Raw genomic sequence first — 17,337 nt, 5'->3', positions numbered from 1 at the left:
AGGAATTAAACCAAGATGCATCACAAGAAGTTAAAACCACGAAAAATATGAAAGACCGATTTAGATGGAGAGAAGAGCACAAGAAGCACAGTATATGAGAGTGGCAGAGTGCAGAGTTTAAAGAAAGGACAAATACATTCAAATTCTCCACAGTTGAAGACATAATCTTCACATTCAAAGAATTGATCAAATCTCAAACTAAATAAGAAAATACACAATGCAAACAGTGCACGGAAACAACAGGATACTAAGATAAAGACAAAATTGCAACAGTAACCAGAGAGCAAAGCTAAAGTATCATCCAAGGAGTAACAGATCACAAGGAGGGTCATCAGCAGCAATAGGCAGTATTCAAAGACAACAGTAACCTCAAGGTACCGGAAATACAGCATGTGTTAGAACTCCACACCCAGCTAGTTAATCATTCATGAGTTATAACAACAGAAGACTTTCAAAAATACAAATGCTAAGAGCTTGCTAAGCACAGACTTTCTCTGAAAGAACTACTAAAAGATGTAATCCAAAAGGAAAAGATGTTTCCAAAAGGAAAATGAACTGCACAAAAAAAAATAGAATATAAAAAAATAGAAAAGAAAGAACCAGAAAAATTATTGTTAATTTAAAATCAATATTAACTACTTTTGGAGTTTTTCAAATTATGATGGACTTCTTACAAAAAACAATATTAAATGAATATCCAGTATATTTCTTTTAAGAGTGAGGGAGAATTTTCATCTATTTTATACTTTGCACTTCATTCAGAGATGTAAAGTTAAATATACTGAAAGAACTGACACAGTCTGCAAACTTCCAATTCAGTAGAACATACAAAATGTGCAAAGGAAATAAAAAAAACATAAATAATTCAACTAGAGATAGAGGAGGAGAAAAAGAAATGGAAATACATGGCAAAAGAAAACAAAGATCCTTTAAAAACTTTAAGTATCAATTACCATATGAATGCGATGATTTAAATAGTGGTTTTTAAAGACAGATTCTGAAATCAAACAAAAAATAGTTATATATCATTTGTTAGAGAGTCGGGGTTATGCAGCAGCACTAAAACACTGAAAATAAAATAAAGACAGGTGTGTTATACCAAGAATAACAAGAAAATAGAGGTGCTAATAGACAAAAGATTTATAGCTAAGTATTAATAGTGATTATAGTTGTGGGAAGTGATAAATGATTTTTTATAATGTGCTTTATGTTTTCTGGCATTTTTTTCTAAATTTTAAATAAAGAGACATTATTTTTATAACCAGAAAAATATGCATGTTTTTAAGGACCTTATATTAATACAATGTACCTTAAAATAACTACCTCTGTGCAGCACACCTTTATCGGGCACTTACCATGAATGGGGCTTGCAGGACCCCCAGGGCTTTGGGTGATTGGATGGTGAGTGTGAAGTCTCAGGGCGTGGCTGCACACGCGTGTAGACTGTATAACACTGTACACTTAGCCACACTAAATGTATCTTAAAATTCTTTCTTTAAGAACAAATTAGTCATAGAGTGCTGTAATTTTTTTTACTTTATAAACATCTTCATTCTTAATGTCCTTACTCTTCTATATCATCTAATTTAAAACATAAACAATGGAGGTAACAAAAGATTTTCCACCCCACTATGATGTTACAGATCAGCCATATGACTGCAGTAAAACTAAAGCACCGGGGCTGGGGATTTAGCTCAGTGGCATAAGCAGCTGCCTTAGAAGCAGGCGGTCGTGAGTTCGATCCCTGGTACCGATTTAAAAAAAAAACTAAAGCACCAACATATCTACTCGTGTAGAAATCATGACTCTTTCTAGCTCAAAGTACCATTTCTACAAAAGTTTCAACACTTTTTTTTTTTTTTTTTTGGTATTTTAACTCTTTCTGGGTGGCATTATTAGCAAAATGAAGTCTAAAAAGGGAACTCACAGTTTTAATAATGAAAATTTCCACAGCGTTTACATCTATGTTTTGAAATTCTGCCTAGGAAACATGCGACAAGAACCAAATATACAATCAAAAATGTGGTGAATGTTCAAATTAAAGTTTCATTAAAAGTTTACTGTTAATGATACATTGCCATTAATCCAAATTAGCCTGTTAATCTCAAAATATTTCCCTTCTCTTTGAACATATTCACCTCATAGTTCTTGTCATTTTCTGGCCTCTGTCCTGAATCAGTTCAAAACGTTTACCGTTTGGGTCATTTAGACTTTGGAGAGGAGCCAGCCAGAAGTCACACGGTGCAGATCCAGTGCCGAGGTGGACATGGACATACCATCACGTTTCTATTTGACAGAAATTGCCAGAAACATTTTCAGTCAGCTCAAGACATTGAGGCAGCCACAACAATGCAACTAAAGACATAAATGAGGACTTCAGAGCTACTTCTAGAACTAACAAAAGTGATAGGCTATGTCTTCGAAGGTTGGGGGGGATATTTTGAGGAGATTTAATAAGAATGTGCTTTTTATTCTCATTTTTAAATGTAAATACTCACCATATATTCAATCACAACTGCATACATTGTTTGAACCTGATAGTCTCTCTTAGGTTATACTTCTCTATTTTTTTAAGCAGATATAAAGTTAAGACTAAATTTTAAAATATGTATAGTATATTTTAAAATAATTTTCACAGCTCCAAAGTAAGGAAAAACTCACCAAAATTATTAGAAATTACCTTTATCTGTATTTATAGTAGCCTCCCCAAAATGTCATCATTTGTAAGTAATGGATGCATTTCTATCCAAATGGATATTGAGAGAAAAAAGTACATTTTCTAACTGTACCAGAAAGGGCTTTGCAAATAGCATGTGGACAATTACATTTCTGAAAACATTCAATTGGCCACCTGTCTTGGCTAGATTATAATAATGTGCATTTGGGCAAATCATATCATTTTACTTGGTCATTTTAAACATACACTGTGCATTTCTCTTCTTACCTCTCAAGATAATTCTCTAGCATGCTTCCAACTTAAAGGAATATGCAGATACACCCTAGATATCTCGTTGTAAACAGATCTGCTTTGTAGGAGGCCAGCTGTATTTCTCTCCAGCTAAAGCTTATTTCCTAGAAGATGGCAGCGTACTGTGTTAGGCATGTTGGAGTGGGTGGCACCTTTATCAGACGCCCTATTTAAGAAAATAAAAACAAGGGTAAGCAATCAATACCTTTCATCCACTGTCATAGACTGTGAAGTATTCCCTCCCTATCAATAATCTAGGTTTATCACTTTCACAGCTAAGCTCCTTTTGTACAACTCTGTCTCTTGTGCAATACTGTTCATATTCATTTATGATACCACATAATGTACAAAAAACTGATTTTGAGAAATGGATATGGAGGCATTCAAATGCATAGTTCCAGCAGATGTACATGAAGCTCTGGAATATAAAACTAGTGACTTCATTTGACTATTCTTCATATTATCGAAGAGTATTATCTTATGCATAATTAACAGGGTTTTGAAAGGTAGAATATAAAACAGTATAGTGTTTCTTGTCAACTTACATGGGGAACTCTATTGTGACCAATATAAATATGCTGTAATTATGCTTTGTACTTAATCTGGAAGAGTGATCAATATCATAACTCTGATGATGCATCTTTATTTTCAAAGATTTTCTTCCTTCCCCCCATTATCCTTCCCTCCCACTAGTAACTGTACAAAGCAAACTAAAATCCTTCTGAACATCATTGTAAACTCTGGCTCACTCACATTTTATAAATGGCAATGATGTGGGCCTTGAAATCATACAAATTAAATTATTGGCATGACCATATAAGTTTTATACATAACTTCAACAAACTATAGTGTCTTACGTCTTACCACAAAGGTCTTACCACAAAATCCTTTGGATTAGTAGGAGTTGGTAGAACATTCCAGGTCATCCAAACCCTACTGATAATAAATGTGATGCCTCACAAAACCTTACCAATAGCCTTATTTCATTCACAAGTGGGCACCCAAATAAAAATACTACCTTCCATGCCATTCTGGATTCTCCCCCTCACAGACATTAAGATGGCAATTAACCTGAAAACTGCTTGTCATGGGCTAGGTAGTAACAAGCAGATTGGAGGGCCTGGGTCACACTGAAGATAAAGCTTCAAGGCAGAACCAAAGCAGGCAGGCAGGTGACTTCCAGAGTGGAGCTGAGTAACCAGATTCCTGAGACTGGGATTGCAGTGCACTCAGCATTCAGCAACTGTGGGTGCCAGGCACTGTGCCAGGCTTGCTCTCCAACACTGGGATGGGGTCACCTAGGAAAACTAGACTTTTCCTGTGGTTGTCCATAAGGAGATATTTTTAATTAAACCATTTTTAAAATCTAGACTCGAGGATGACTGTAAAACTAAATATTACATACTCCAAATAATGAAGCCTAAACTTGTAATTAAATGGGATGAGTAACTTATAAAAGTTGAAACATATTGTATAAGATCCAAAATGACAAATATCTTGGAAAAGGTAGAGTGGTAGTCCACACTACTGTGATATACACTTGTTTTAAGTCTGCTCTTTTATCTAGGCATTTAGTAAATAGTTGTTGAGTGAATATTTTAGCAACTTTTCACCCAATCGAAAATAAAACATTAAGCTCAGTTCAGTGGCTATCTGGATGTAGAGGACAGATTAGGATAGCATTTTGGAACCATTTATTAGGGCAAGATCAACTCCACATAATTTCCTTTAACTTCAAAATGCCACCATAGCAAAACAGTTGTTGATTTGTACTCCCAAAGATATTCAAAACAAATTCATCTTGTCCAAATACAAGTGTAGACACTAAAGGATGCTTCCTATTTCAAAACGTGCATTTGGTGGTACTCTAAACCCTCCTTGTCACTGTCGGCACGCAAAGGATGAGGGTCCTCTCTATGTTTGGAACATGCCCCTTGAAATTTTAAAAAACAGGGGCTGGGGATTTAGCTCAGCGGCATAAGCGCCTGCCTTGAAAGCAGGCAGTCCTGAGTTCGATCCCTGGTACCCATAAAAACAAAAAAGCCAAAAAAAAAAAGAAATTTAAAAAAACAGCCAGTACATTTTGAAAAGTTACATATAAATCCGTTAGAGGTGATCAACTTGTGCTTCCTCTAAACTATTCACAATGAACTTTTTGTTTTTCCCATTTTACAAAGCCACACAAAAATTCTATCCACTGAGCACATAAAAATGCGAGTTATTTGCTGAAGACTTGATAACACTGAGAGAAAAGAGTCAAACATTTCATTTCATGAAAGCATGAAAAAAAATCTGACTCTTACAGTTACCTTCAAGGTAAAATTAATTATTAATTGGCAAAGCCTGGACATGGAATGATTGCTATCAATATTTTAATACTTTCAGTGCTAATTTAATTCTCACCATCACCGTTTGTCTACTTTAGAAGCAAGAAAGATCTGTTTACTTTCAGAAAGGCTTGCTATAATGATCACCTTAAGAAGGTTTCCAATATTTTGAAATGCTTTAAATCTTCTTCTCCTTTAATTTCTAATATTAAGCAAACTGAAAAAAAATATGCACATTTCATTCTCAGAAATGAATCATTCTTCGCTGGCTCGTGAAAGATTAGATTGCAAACTTCCAAACAACATTAATTTTTTAATTCCCACCCACCAGTACTGTGGCTCATTCTGCATTCAGATGTGAGCTTTCTCCCAGAAGCCTTGCAGTTATTTGTACAACTTGAACCTTGTAAAAATAGAAGGGGGAACTTACCTGTTAGCTGAATTCAACCTAACTCATCTCTAGAGCCAAGCTTGCAGAGAAACCCAGCTAACACGCCTCTCCTTTCAGAATGGCTTAAAAGAAACCTTAAAGTATTGAGAATCAGATGTGTCTGTCACAAATGGAGCGTGAACAAGTAAGAAGTATTAGGAACTCTCCATGTTAGCTCTTCAGGGTCCATTGACCCACAGGAAAAGACACTGATGAATAGCGCCTTTGGAAGCTGGAGATACCAGCCCAAGAAAACCTCAGCTTCCAAGGTGACCTCCATTTGCCATAGGGGCAGAGCCACAGCCTCTCATTGTTGTATTAAAGCTCCCAAACAGACAAGGGGAGAGTCAAAAAAAAGGTTTGCAATGGCCTAGGGCATTTAGAGCCTAGAAGAGCAGTTCTTCTGAGGACAGCATCACCAGAAGACAGTTCCCATTTTTTAAAAGTTAAAAGGCTGCCTCCTGCTGTGCTGAACCGTGTGAGAATATGAAGGGTGATACCCTATGCCTCCAACGAAGCAACCCCAGATTTTTCCCATCTTTTATTCACAGCACATATGCGGTTAATTCTGTACACCATCCTGACTTCCGGGCTGACAAAGTACAGTCAACCCTAAGGGGATAGGACCTTAGATTTCCAGCCCTCCACTCTCCCTGATTCCCAAAATCTGCATATGCCCTGGGTGTCATATTTCCCTGTCACCTGTCCATGTCATCTCATATGCTCAAATCATGTCTGGATTACTTATCATAACAAAGAAGCTGTTAGACTATATTGTTTAGGGGCTGATAACAAAAAGTTTGTACATGTTTAGACAGATGTAATTTTTTCAAATATTTTCAATTCCCAATTGCTCGTGTACATATATGCATATATGAAGGATAGGGTGGGCCAAATATAACTTCAGTCCTCCCCGTGACGCTGCTGTCTCCCAGACACCAGCTCTGCCTGACCCTGTAATCCTGGGAGCCTCCGGGCCGCCACCACACCAGCACCTGTCAAGGAGGGAACAGTGTCCTGGTCGGTCACTGCCAGGATCCTTGGCCACTGCAACTCACTGCTTAACCTGTTTCTCATCATCACATCTGACTAATCACCGGCTGCTTCTACCCTCTTCTCTATGCCCACCGGCACACTCGCCAGGCTCAGTCTGGCTACCATTTCCCCTTCCTCATTTATTTGATTGTTTGTTCATGTTTAGATTGAATCCTCTACACTGATCTACATCTTCAAACCCCCCTCCCCACTATTACCACCACCACCTCTAAGAGAGGAGCTTGCTAGGTTATTAAACGCCCAGACTGGACTCAAATTTTCAATCCTTCTATCTCAGGCTCCCAGAATGCTGGAATTACAGACATGCATCACCATGTCCAAATTCAACAGCCTTTTAACTCACTCCCTCTACCAGCTGAGGCCTCTCCAATCCTTTGGACTGCAGGCACAGTGCTGTTGTTCAGAGTAGCTATCAGGGGAGTGCTGCCCAGTTTAAGCTTCTTCAGAGGATTCCCACTGGCCCCAAGGTACCACTGAGCTCTCTATCATGCATTTTGGATTTACCACTGGCCTTCTTCAAAAAAGCAAACAACTCTTATGCCCCTCAATGTGTAGACCTATACTCTTTTTCAACTTGGAGCCCTCTCTTGTTGGTCTGACCTTACCTTATAAGGTTAAACTAAGTCTCTTCCCAACATGACATGCCAGAAAAATCATTGTAGTTTGCTCATGCACTAACCTTGTTCAGTGTATTCTGACATTACTATTTCATTGGAGCAAAAATTTCATTGTGTATTCTTAGTATATCCATAGAAATGGATATTTGCTAATATTTACTCTGAATTCTTATTGTTGACAACTGTTGTCAATCTCAGAGCAACTCTATGAGTTGCCATAATTATTATCCCCATTTTTTTAGATAAGGAAACTGAGAAACAGAATTGTTAAGTAAAAATGACATAGATAATAAGTGGGAAGAGCCCGGATGCTGACCGCAGCTGTCAGCATGAGGGTTAACTACCAAACTTAACTGTAACTCCAGAGGTAATCAGAGAGCACAAACTATGTTTGAATTCATGAAAGAGGACAAATGTGTGCCAATGGATGTTAGTAAAATCTTTTCATGTCAGAGTTGAGGGTAATAATGATGACCAGAGTGTCTAATCTACAAATCCCTGCAAGAATTAGCCCCATCACCCAAACATCGTATCTTCCCTAGTGCACAACTCACCAGGGAAAATTTTTCATATTATATTAAAATTTCAGCCCACTTCAAGGAACAACAAAGTAGAAATATCACACTGTACAATTATTTTCCTGCCAAAACTAAAACTACATAATTAACGTTACAGAAAAATGTGGGGTCCCAATGCTTTGAAAATCTAAACTGTATGTCATTTTGCCATTTATAGTTTATTAACAAAATTAGATGCAGCTTTTTTATATTAACTGCTGTACATTTTTCTGATGTTAAATCAATACAGCTTCCATTTTTCATGTAACAGAAATTTAGAAAATTAAATACATTAGACAAGTGGTCATAATGCAACCATAAAATGAAATATGAAAGATTAAAATAATGACTATTATTTATCATGCTTATTTGCATCCCCCAAATAGTAAAAGTTCTAATTGCTTGCCTTAGGTTCCTATAAGTATAAAAGTAAAATATGGGCAAACAAATTGGCTGTTCCCTTTTCTAGAAAAAAATTTCTTGGGCGCAGAATATGTGGTCAATAAATACTTTATTGATTGATTCCTGTAATAAGCTTGTTTAGTTGCTAGAACATCTTGACACTTAGTATTTTAAATAGTGGAGGAAAAGGGTAGAAAATACTTTTATCTGACTCCAGTGAACTATATTTTAAAACATGTGAGGGTTGAAGGAAAAAATAAGGGCATTTTAGAAATAAACTGAAAAAAATGGCCATAGCAGCTCAGAGCAAAACATTTCTACAGAAGTCTTTGTATACCAGGTTATTCATCCACTTAAGTATAGTTATATAGCACTCACTATGTACTGGGCATGGTACTATTTCTTGACAAATGCCAGTGAATGAACAGACGTTTGTCATTTCAGGGCTTATGTCCCAGAGGGAGGTTATACCATCACACAATGAGAATCTCAGCGTGGTATGTCACCAACATGAAGTCAAGCTATGAAGTCCCTGGTCACAGCTTCCTGCCTTCTCTTTCTATTCTCCCAAATGCACTCCAAAGCACAGCCTCCTGTCACCCACACGTAGTCATGATCCCCTCTATGTGGAGCCTCCAGTACAGGCGCTCTTCTCTCTTGCTCCAGGTTTAAATTATGCTTCCCTGGAATCTCAGCACTCAGCTGGAAAGAGCCAGTGAGATGACTTGTGTTAGAACAGGAATGACTGATAGTTTACTTGCATTCTTCCTAACGGTGTTTGCTAAGAGCAATGATTCACTGAAAATTTTAGACAATCATAGCAGATGGTTTGGGGAAAGTAGGACTAGGTAGGGTGAAGGCTTCTCTGGGTCCCTTGACACTAGACCTATGGATTATTTTTTATGCCACTAGAAGTACACAGCTTGACTCTGAACGGCATCATATCTACGAAGAAGCTACAACCCAGAAAGTTTATCAAAACAAATGATGCAAAGGGCATGGATAAAGACTTAAATCCCTAATGAACAACAGGATAGAAAACTTGGAATGTGCAGACCATAATCACTAGTAACAAGATAAGCCCAGATCACATTTGCACTCACTGGAAAATTGTTTATCTATGTAGCTGATATTTCATGGTCCAGACATCTCATTAACACACTTCAGTTTACATCAAGGTCCCTTTAATCCCAAACTATAAAGTCAACAAGAGAAGGAAAGCTCTAAAATGCAAGTTTTCTCTATTTAAATAATGAGTCCTTTTTGTCTGTTGAAAAATAAACACGAGATGCTTAAATCTTGCCTCATTGAGGTGAGCATTAAACCTCAAAGCTACTCTGGTATCATGCATCCACAGGACAGGTAGCATGTTTGAGTAATAAGCTGGCATGTGTCAGTTTATTTTTTAAAAGTCTCTTAACCATCCTCCCCTGATTTCTCTGATGTCCCCAACCTCACCCACTATCCCCAAGAGCATTACTAATATGTCCAAAATCTTATTTTTCCCACAATAAACCAAGTTAGGGCAAAGTTACAAGCTGAGCACAGGACACCAGGTGTGGTGGTACATGGCTGTAATCCCAGAACTCAGGAGGCTGAGACAGGAGGATCACTGTGAGTTCAAGCCAGCCTGGGCTACACAGTGTGTTTAAGGCCAGCCAGAACTACGTATTGAGACCTTATTGCAAAAATAAACAAACTGAGCATAGAATCATCATGAGATGAGCTATTCAGCTCATCCCTTCAAAACAAGTTCCAGAAAAATGCTCTATTTCATAAAGGCAGTTGTCCTCCTATTTACAAATGCTTGTCGACTTGAACAAACTCATGCTTTTTAATAAATTAAACAAAAAACTTTAAAAATCCAACCACAATAAAATATTTCATTATTTGCCTTTCCCATTCCTCCTCAAAATTTCTGAGAGCTCCTCTATGAGTGCCAAAGTGACAAGAGAAAAACCCGTTCCCAAGCTACTTTTAGAAATTCACTATATGGCTAAGAAGCATATCATTATGGCCTTTTCAAAGACATGCTGCAAACATCCTGCACTGAACAAAACAGGCAAGCCTTTTTCAGAAAAGAAGCGAGACCTACTTTCAGGACCAGTGAAAGCACAGCCATTGAAAAGCACATCCTGTATGTTTGCCCTGACCAATCTCAGTGGGAAAACTCATCACTCTGTATTTTAATCATCCCTCAATTGCTGGGTACCCTACTAGGTTGGAAGACTTGGACTTGGAGACACAGACTGTCTTGGTCACTACCGGGAACCACGTACCCAACATACAATAGGCACACAACTGCAACATCTGTTTTGTAAAGGATTGCCTCCCATAGGAGCAATAGAGAAAGTAAAATCAGGTACTATTTAAAGGCACCCCAGAGTCATGCCTCTCTGTGCCATGGGATCCTTTCTTCATGGAGCTCTCTCTTCCTTTTCGGGCAAGTTGGTAGAGTTGGCACTGGGGGGTTTTGAATCTAATGGTGATGCTCAGCAAATTCAGCCCTAACAGCAGCCACAATGAGTTGGTCTTTGGGTACCTGAAGGTGTAGGAATAGGATATGCAGCAAAGGAAGCGGTTGACTACCCAAGATGTGAATTTTCAAGTGATTTAGACACCAAATGTGCTGTCTGACTGATTAGTTTCATAGCTAAGAAAAACTGCCTGGCCTTTTGGGCTGCCACATATTGAGGCGAGTCTTCATCTAACATTTGCAGTTATTGCCACAATATCTTCTCCCTTCAGAATTTATGCTCAGACCTGACTTTATGCTTAGATAGGGGAAGCTTTAGGATAATTTTATATAAGAGAAAGACAGAAAGAAATGAGAAAAGGGAAAAAGGAATAGCAGCAGAGGAGCAAAAAGGAGGTGAAGGAAAAAGGAAAGAAGGAACAGAGGAAGGATGAGAACAAGAAGGAGGAGAAAAATCTCCCTGGCGCTTAGGGTGACTTTGGCTATAGTTCGATTTTTTTTGCAAGCTTCCCCTACCTGTTGCTGACAGTGAGGTTGGTTATATCCGGTCAAAATGAAAAATTTTAAAATAAGGCCAAGCCAGGAGCTCAGAGAGTAAGGAGAGTGTGCAAGCCTCGAAGTAATGTATAAAACTATGGTTTTTAGAAAATAAGCAAAGACACAGTCTGGACGATCAGAGGAAGCACTGGAAAAAGCAGATGATGACACCAATGGCGATGGAGAAGAGAGGACCTGGCGGTGACGATAACGGTGACCGGGCTGCCCAGGGCCAGGTAAGCTCATTTGATTCTCACCGCTACTCTGGCAAGTAGGCACTGCTACCGTAATTCCCACTTACAGTGCAGGAACGGACAGGTGAGCTCAATGCACCCAGGCACATGCACAGCCTAAGGTAGAGCCAGCGTATTCTTCCAGTAAGTCTGGTTGCAACAGTCTCACCTACTATATTAACTTCCTGTAGTCACTGTAAGAGATGAACAAAGCTATAGTGGCTTAAAGCAACAAAAAATATATTCTCTCATAGTTCTTTCTTGAAGCCAAAACTCTAAAATTGGTATCTTTGGAGTAAAATTAAGGTGTTAGTCCTGTTATACTTTCTCCAGAGGCTCTAGGGAAAAATGTATTGGTTGCCTCTTCTGAAACTCTTGGTAGCTACCAGCATTCCTTGGCTTGGGTTCACATCACACTCACCATCAAGGCCAGCACATTTCTTAAGAATCTGTGAGAGGGTTCACATGTCTCTGCTTTCTCTTCACATGTCTCTCTCTCTCTCTCTCTGTCTCTCTTCCCCCCTCCTTCCCTCTCTCCCTCCATATTAAATTTTCCTGTGTCTCTCTCTTTTATAAGGACACTTATGATTGCATCCAGGGCCTACCCAGATAATGTAATTTCTTCATTTCAGCATCCTTAACATGATCACATCTGCAAAGACCATTTGGCCAAATAAAGCAATATTTACAAGTCCTAGGATTAGGCCTTCTAGAGATTGCCTTCACAGTAATGTGAATGTACTTAACACTACTGAATAGTACACGGAAGCATTATCATGGTGGTAAATTTTGTTGTGTTTTATCACAATTTTTAAAAATTAATGCCAAAAAAATTCCATATTCCATGCAAAAATTTGCCTACATCAATTTAGATGGTTCTTCCCTAGCTTTAGCATAATTTTAGAAAAGAAATTTCAAGTTAAGATTGATAGCAATCTAAATAGTTTTCCCTCTTTATCCCTAAAGAAAAATGACTTCTTTTTCATTTGTTGTTTCCAAAGCCCTTGATGTAGTACCTTTCATATAGAAAATTCAACTGTTACAAAATGATCCAGTAAAAAAATGAATTAAAATCTTCTGTTTAAAAACAACAGGAAATTGAACAAAAATAAAATTAGCCAGGAAAGAAAAAAGTATTGGAGGAATACGAATGTAGCAAAAAATTTTTAAAAGATATAAAAACTAGGAATATTTTTTCTTTCATCATTTATCAAAAGCAAAAAAGTTTAGACAAACTGCTATGCATACAGAGTTGCTTAATTTGCATTTCCAAGAATAAAGGGGGTTAGTTACTTGATGATACGATTTAAATCAATGGGTTTCAAATTTTGTGTCCATCAGAATTAGCAGGAAGGTTTGTTACTACACAGATCACTTGGCCTGAGCCCAAGAGATTCTCATTCAGTAGGTCTGGGATAAAAACCAACAGCTTGCATTTCTAAGAATGTTCCCAAGTAATACTGATCCCACTGTGCCAAGCACCACAGCTTGAGAACACTGGTTTCAATCCTTATTTTTTTTTTTATTACACTAAGGATACCGCTATAATTCAAATATGAAGCCTCTCCCAAGGGCTCATATTGAGGACTTGATCCCCAGTGTAGTAATGTTCCAAGGAGCAGCCTAGAGAAGTGACTAAACTCATCAATGGGTTACTCCACTCATCAGTGTAGAGCTGCAAATGGGCTTTTAGGAGTAGGAGCCCTTTTGGAGTAAGTAGCTCACTGGGAATGTTACTTTCAAGGGTACATTCTATATCAATGCCTTCCTCCCTCTGCTCCCTGGCAGTCATCATGCCCTTTTGTCATAATGTTTCCATCTTTGAGTCAGTCAACCATGAACTGAACCTTTGAAACCGAGAGCCAAAATAAACATTTCCTCATTTAAATCATGCACGGCAGGTATTTTATCTCAGTAACAAAAACTGACAGGCACAAACACCAAAATACAACCCAGAAATTTCAAGCCAGATGATGTCCCTGTTCTTGTGCCTTTTTGCATATCTAAAATCGTTCTGCTTGTGATAAAAGAGTAACAACACTGTATTTAATAATTAGGAATAAAATCAACTTGGAAAATGAAACTCTTTAGCAAGAGAAAGTAAATACATTTACTCATAGGTTGAGTCATGCGTGAAATCACAAAAGCTGGCTCACGAATTTTTATAGAATAAACATATATATAGTGTAGAGATCATACCATACTGAATGATACAAAAGTTTTCTTCTACACTATGGTAACTACTATTAAGTCAGGTTATATGGTGGTGAAGTACTAGGTTGTTGAAACAGTCATGCTGTGACCTCTATTGTTATATCGTTATGTCCTGTTTTATCTCAATCTCCCCCTTATTGTTTTAAAAAAAATTATTTAGTCATTTCTTATGTTTGTCTTAATTAAAGAAAAAATTCAAAAAATTAGGATATATAAATAGTAACTCTTTTTGATTTCCTATTAACTTGTTTTGAAGTCCTGTAGTACTCCCATGATCTTGTTTTGACTGATTAGACTCTGTTCCATTCTATATGATAGTATCAAGTTTGAAGACATAGGCAACTACTTTGAAGGCAATAAGATTCACTAAGATACCCATTCTGGTTTGACTATTGTCTTCTTTGGAAGTCCTGTAATGTTTACAATGCCTAAGTTTTATTGGTCTTGTTCTCTACTGTTTTGTCCAACTTTATAATATCTAATGAGATAGACAATTCTTTTTAAGGAAACAAGGGACAACATTGATAACCATTGTTGATAAACTTGTACTCTGTTCTACACCATGTGCTATGTCTATCCTTGGTATTGACTGACAGCTTTGTTTTGCCATATTTGACTGTATTCTTCCCCCCCCCCAAAAAAAAGTAATAAGCACTAAGGAGTAATAAAATCCAAAATGTGTAAATTTTGTTGTAAAAAAGAGAGGGAAAAAAAAAAGAAAAAGAGCTCTAATGGATATAACAGCAAGTGTGTTTAGGGGTGTTAAATAGCTGACTATATCAATGTTTTTGGATCATTGAACACAGCTGTTTGCAGTCTCCCTGTTTGAATGTCCACCTTGTATTCTTTGATACTGTGATTTGAGGAACTATTTTCAAGATGATAATATGTAATCTACTAACAGGTGATTTCTTACTGTTATGTTTTTTTTTGTTTTGTTTTGTTTTGTTTTTTGTAGTTCTGTATTGCGTGTACCCTTACACCGCTTTGGTTTGTTTTGTGTTTTTCTCTTTTTCCTCTTAAATAAAAAAAAAAGTTTTCTTCTACACACACATTGTGATTTAAGAGAATGCTACTATATATACATCAGTGAAATCCTAAACCATACTATCTTAGGTAGAAAGTCAAGACTAGGTAGTTTATGATTACATTAGATCATTAAGATATACAGATCTCTTAGTCACTACTTTCTTGTAATTTATTAAAGTGAACATAAATGTATACATAAGTTATCACAGACCTGAAACAAAAATGTGTACTTTATTAAAATCAAAATGAGAAGCACTCTTGAAAACAGATGTATTAACTTTTCAATGGAAGGTTCCAATTTTAGGAGGTCCTTCTTTTCCCCCCAAAATTAAATCTGAAATGTGTCTCCTAAATGTTATATATATTAATAAAAACTCCTAAAGCGTCTCACTGTTCCAAGGACTGGCATATAATACATTAAGTCATGTGCCACAGGTTCCCATATACACGTAGTGTTTCTTATTCCGTAACCCAGTGAGTCTATCATAGACCAGGTGCTATACTCACCTATTAGACCATGACTGTAATGAGATTCCACTGAATTTTCACAAGTGAAAGTAACATCACTTATTATTTTATGTGACTTTCTGCACAGAAATAGAGAAAAACAAAATTCAGCAGTTCTATCAATCCCACTTAGGAAATTGACTCACAAGACAAAAACTCACTCAAGATTTACAAATAAGACTCTGAAATACCAAGAGACTGTGTGGTTGACACAGGAATTCTGATTTTTAAAAGACTTATTGTGCTTGCACTAGAGCATACAAAAATGTGCCTTAAAAAGTTGCTAAAAACATACTAATATAAACAAATATCTTTCCAACTACACCTTGTCACGTTACACATTGGGGCACTTTTTACAAAAGATCATACTAATAATGGTTTTGTCTTTCAAGGTCAATTACATTTTACCTTTGGAAAACAGGAAAAAAAAAAGAAATTGGTAAAATGAATGAACAGACCATTGCAGCCAAAGAAGATGTTGAGAAATAGTCTCCACATTTATCAAAGTGTTATTGATTACAAATCTGGCTGTATATACCAAAGAAGAAAGTATGGAATGTTTACTGAATAGCACTGGACTAACTGGTTATCCACATATGGAAAAAATAGTTTAGATCCCTACCTCACACTATATATAAAGACCAATTCCAAGAAGACTAAGGATTTTACTATAAAAAGCACAACTGTAAAGGTTTTTAAATCCTATATAAGAACATATTTTGATGGTGTTACATTCTTTGTAGGAAAGGATTTTTTAAGCAAGATGATAAAAATGCAAGCAAACCAGGCATGGTAGCACAAGCCTATAACCCCAGTACTTGGGAGGCTGAGGCAGAAGGATCATTGCAAGTTTGAGACCAGCCTGGGATACAAAGTGAGTTCAAAGCCAGCCTGAACTGCATAATGAAACCCTGCCTCCAAAAGACAAAATAAAATATAAAAACTCAAGCCAGAAAACAAAATATTGATATATAAGAATGAATAAAATGAAAAGATACCATAAAGAAAATGAAAAAAAAACCATAATTCACTGTATAGAAAGACATTAGAAGAAAATTGGGCAATAGACATGAACAGGCATTTTTCAGAAAAAGTAACATAAATGGCCACCATTCATATAAGAGTCTCAATGCACTGCTAATCAAGGAAATATAAATTTTAAACAAAATGCGCTACAATTTTAGATCAAAAATTCAGAAGTCTGACAGTTCCCAGTGCTGAACAAGCAGAGGAACACTGAACCATAATGCTAGTGGGAATGTAAATTGTCCAGACCGTCTTAGAAAATATTTGTCAGTATCAAGAAAAGTTGAAAACATGCACGCTCTACAAGCCAAAACATTTTCATGTGAGACACACCTCAAAGATATACAAAGAAGAAAAGGAGAAATGCTTACACATGTGCAAAAATGTACCTTACAGAAATTTTGAAATAGCCAAAAGTAGAAACTACACAATTTATCCCTCCGTAGGAAAAATAAATTGGGCCATATTCATTTAATGAAATATTTCTAATGGTAAAAAGAATGAAGTATATAACTAAATGCAACGTCATGGATAAATCTTAAAAGAATGGATTTCCCTGGAAATAAAAGCAAGTTATAGGAAAGCACCTAACTCAGGATGCCATTTTACAAACTCAAAGACACTTTTAGGGACACACATACATGATTCCTACATAGAACATTGTGGTAAAACTTGGTTTTTTTCTTTTAAGTGACAACATAATGAGAAAAGAAAACCAGGATGTAATTACTTCTGGCTGAGAAGAAAGGAGAATGCATCCCAGAGGAACATTTTTAAATAGGCTCCGCTTCATTTAGATTGCTAAAGATTAAAAATGCAGCGTGCTTTTTACAAACCTTTTTTGTACCCTCGGTCTTTGCCCTTTTTTGGCTGAGCAGAGACCAGGCCTCCGTCCCACTCCCCTGATGAATGTACACTTATACTCCAGGAACTCATTTTTTTTCAGGCCATGGCTAAG

The 17,337-nt window shown here is 36.9% G+C and overlaps 1 long non-coding RNA gene across 1 annotated transcript in view; it reads right to left on the bottom strand.

Moving 5' to 3' along the window:
• Positions 1-966: 966 nt before the first annotated feature.
• Positions 967-17,337, bottom strand: part of LOC134475628 (uncharacterized) — an 85,763-nt gene continuing 69,392 nt past the window's right edge. The window contains exons 2-3 of the long non-coding RNA XR_010046804.1: positions 2,945-3,134; positions 967-2,286 (exon numbers count right to left, since the gene is read on the bottom strand). This is a non-coding gene — a long non-coding RNA (uncharacterized LOC134475628). The remainder of the gene's footprint in view (positions 2,287-2,944; positions 3,135-17,337) is intronic.

The sequence above is a fragment of the Cavia porcellus genome, unplaced genomic scaffold (assembly GCF_034190915.1).
Source record: "Cavia porcellus strain 051 isolate PalLab524CR breed Dunkin Hartley unplaced genomic scaffold, mCavPor4.1 scaffold_4, whole genome shotgun sequence".
In the NCBI taxonomy this organism is placed as follows: domain Eukaryota; kingdom Metazoa; phylum Chordata; class Mammalia; order Rodentia; family Caviidae; genus Cavia; species Cavia porcellus.
This window is presented reverse-complemented; position numbering and strand designations above follow the sequence as displayed.